The sequence below is a fragment of the Lactuca sativa genome, chromosome 6 (genome assembly GCF_002870075.4).
Source record: "Lactuca sativa cultivar Salinas chromosome 6, Lsat_Salinas_v11, whole genome shotgun sequence".
NCBI classification, from domain to species: Eukaryota; Viridiplantae; Streptophyta; class Magnoliopsida; order Asterales; family Asteraceae; genus Lactuca; species Lactuca sativa.
Window position 1 is genome coordinate 184774512 of NC_056628.2, and position 4373 is coordinate 184778884.

Here is a 4373-nt window from a genome sequence, read left to right on the forward strand (position 1 = left end):
AAAGCATGAAGCAAGCAACATTCGGGCATCGAATATCCTCTATCAACACGTACAACTACTTTAGGTTACAACTCTGCTTGCTATACTCGTACTCAAAAGGTATCACCGAGCTCACGCAACTCTACCCCTCGCGGGTATCTGACCACCCTCTCAGTAGGATCCTCAATGCTCATCTAGGTATCTCTCCTAGATTACTTTTCTACTCAGATCCCTCTCTAAAAAGGATTCATGGTGGATACTCTTACTCCGCACATACTCAAAAGCAATTCACAGACAGTAGTAACTCTTAGGCTAAGGAATCACAAATCAGGCCACTCTAGTCCTAAAATATGAAATACCTAGCCTACTCTCTAGCATGCATAACATATCTCATAACAACTTATAACATATACGTAAGGGTATTTTGAGAAATCACCATTCGGGTGCTGGATGATTGTACACACTGATCGTTTCCGCTTTTCCTTAAAATTCTCTTACTCGTTTTTAGAAAAATCATTCCTTTTGAAAACTTTTCTCAAATCCTTAGTTTGAGTACAGACATACCCGAAGGTGTATCCGAATCCCTCAAACCAAGGCTCTGATACCAAATTGTAACGACATAAATTTTCAAACCAATTTTTCATTTACAAATCGCATACTTTTCATAACGTGTCATATAGAAATCTCGTTTATTCAATTTACAAAACACAACTCCATAGTTGTTTAATTACTAATCCAGGATCCTCGAAACATAAATCTTCTCTGGTGTGTACAATCAATTCGGCGCCGTCCCGTGATCCTGAGAAACCTGAAACACATAACACATAACATGGTAATCACAAAGCTTAGTGAGTTCCCCAAAATACCACAAACACATATTAGTCACTCGAGGCTATAACTCTATAAGACCTTCCAATCAATGTGCCTTAGTGGGACCTTTCGGTCCCATAATTCTGGTAGACCTTCCGGCCCTACTGTGACTTGCCTTCCGGCCCCAACTCTGATTGCCTTCCGGCCTTGACTTTGATTGCCATCCGGCCATAACTCTGATTGCCTTCCGGCCTTAACTATGATTGCCTTTCAGCCTAAACTCTGATTACCTTCCAGCCTTGACCTTCCGGTCCCAAACATTCGACATTTACATAACACATAAAGTTACATAACTCATATCAATACATAAGACCTTCCGGTCACATATCACATAAAGTCTCATACATACACATAGTTACCATTTCAGGTAAGGTATAGTGAGAAGACTCACCTCGTATGATGAACAATCTCTAGCAATGTTGTCATTATACAACGTTCTCTAACTCTATGCCAAAGCTAACAATTACCCCAATTAGGGACTAAGTCCAACTCCCACTCATTAGGCCTAAAGATAGCCCACTGACCAGCCCAAAAATGACCTACACCTACTAGTCCCACCAAGGCCCAATTCTCAATCTAAATGGCAGGCCCAACATTAGATAAAACTCCCTAACCCACTAAAGGCCCACTTTGCTAAACTTGGCCCACTCCCTCTAATGGGCCTCACCACACGCCCAAATATATCCATGGCCCATAACTTCAGACTATTGATGGCCCAACAGCCCAAAGCATAGCCAAAACACAAAGTCCAACACAGACAAGTTATGCGGGGCGTACACCTATGTACGCTAAGTGTACCGACTCGATGGCGAGTACGCTGGCCGTCCCTGCACATACGCTCAGCGTAACCTTTCTGTTAAGCCCTTTTTTCCATTAAGTTCTTATTACTTCATTCCAGAGGCTACAGTTTCAGATCCAAGTCCTTATCATCCTCTTAATCCTTAAATTCGTAATCTTGGTGACTTGTAATCCACCAAATAAGCTCAAACTCGAAAGGCAACAACATACTTCCATAACAAGCGCTAGATATTATACATGAACTCATTAGGACCATCAAGATTGAAACTCTACTGCTTATGGGACCGTTTTAGCTCGGAGGGTGGCAACCCTAAGCTCAAAAACAAGATTCAAACATAAAGGTCCAAACTTGGGACCAAAACAACTCCAAAACTTCACTACACAAGATCTATGCATTCCTGAGTAAAGTTATGAACTTTATACCTCAGAAGAGCTCCAAATGATGATGCTATTCCAGATCTATGAGCTCCAAGCTCCCAAGTTCTTCCTTGCCAACTTCTTTATTTGAAAAGTCAAGCTTACATCACCAAGATAACCCTCTTGAAGACCTAATCACTCAAGGTAGAATATATGAGACGTTCCAGGGCTTCTCTGAGGTTAGAGAACAAACATGGAGGCTAGGGTTTACTCTATAGTGTTCTATAAATAGTGGCACACCCTAAATTTAGGGTTTCTGGACTCTGTACATACGTGGGCCTTACTGTGGGCGTACCCACGCGCTTCCATTTCACATGCATGGCCTTCCATGCCAACTTTTCTCCTTAAGGGACCATTTATGTCAAAAACCTCCAAGTGTCATATCTTCCTCACCCAATGTCCGTTTTCGGTGAACTTTATATCCACGAAAAGGCCTAAAGATTTCTCCTTCAAAATCTCGAAACCATCTCATATTCAGATTACGGCTTACAAGCCTTAAATCACAAAACAATCTGGAACATGATGTTACACCTCAAATGGAATCACAACACACCTAGAACAAAGGATACTTTTGAGAGAGTATTTCTTGCACCAAAATCGGCTCATGGAACTCCAAGGCTTACTAGTGTGTCTAGTAGTCAATTTTGGATGCTAAGGGGCTTCTTATATAGTGTGTCAAGATTAGGGTTACACCATGTAAACCCTAATGTGCGTGACCTTCCATATTCCATAGGCTCCATGGGTTTAAACCTCCATGGATCATCCATGGGTTGTCACATGGGTTTAGCCCAACCTAAGGAATCATGGATCATAGGCCCACACCATAAGAATGAATGTTTTACCAATCAACCCCTTATATTTAATTAATCTCTTTTGATCAAAAAATTAATTCTTGATCAATATTAATTAAATAATATTATTTCATATTAATATATTAGAACTTATAATATATTAATAAATCATAAATAACCTCCTCTCAAAAGTCCATCCTATCATATTGTCCTCGTGATATGCAACCGAAATGAACTATGCTACTCATGGGTCAAGTACATGCCAATTAGAGTTATGGGCTTAGACACCTAATCCAACAATAGGATCGTCTAAATCAGACTTAGAACGAAGAAGTTATGGCCTTCAGAAGATTGGTGGTTTTAGTGCTAAGCCTCGTACATTGAGCGTACAAAGAAGTACGCTAGGCATACTAGGCAGGAGGATATTCGGTGACCCTTGGAGTACGTTGGGCATACTAGAAGTAAGCAGGACGTACTCCAGTCAGGTCTAAACCCTAATTTAGGGTCTTGGACCCTTTTTAATGGCCTTAACTCAACTCCAAACCCTCTTACCTTCAACCTCCATCCTATTAAACCCTAAATTTGAAACCCTAACCTTCATTTGAGCTTTCTTGAGGTTTTTGGTGTGATCTTGTTGTAGCTAGGAGAAGAAGGAAATCTTGTTGGAAGCATTGCTTGGCTTAGAGCTTGTGGATCCAAGCTCTAATCATCTTCATCAACTTTCAGGAGGTATAAAGCTTCTAACTTGGTGACTCTATGGGTTAGATCTAGTCTTGGGCATGTTTTGGGTTTATTTTGGTCACTAGAGTTGTTCTTGTGAGTATGAGCTACTCCAGGAGTTTCGAATGTTGTATGTTAGCATTTCTAAAGTTGTGGGTGCATAAAAATGTCATCTTGATGGGTTTAGTTGAATCATGTTGAAGTTGGTGTTTATATCATGGGTTTAGATGGATATAAATGAGTTTTGCGTCCCATTAAGGCATGCAAAGGAGTAAAGTTGGCAACTTTATGGTTTAAGACCTTATCTAGGTGTTAGATCTGAGTTTGGACATTTTTATCTTAACCATTAAGAGCTTATTATTGCGTTTGTCCCTCTGATGAGTATGTTCGGCATATATAGCAGTACACTCAACGTAATACATGGATCAGGCATCGACGACTTGTACATTGTGCTATGACGGGCTGTACGTGGGCGTACGCTTCTTGCACGTGATGTGTACTTCTGAGAAATTCATTTTTGGGACTTTTGGGAGTTGAGCCAGGAGGTGTTGGACGATTATGGGAAGGGTAAAATGCTCTTTTACCCTTTAGGAGGATAGAATATTTTTTAGGCCTTGGATTTTGGGAATTTATCTTAATTTTATTAAGGATAATTGGTTATGTTCAGTATGAGGCTTCCGGTAGCAGCAGAGCATGTATCTCGGTTATCTCGGATTGAGGTGAGTTTTCTCACTATGTCTATGGCCTGAAGGCACCAATTTCGGCCCACTACTTTGTTATGTAGAATGCTAGTTGTCT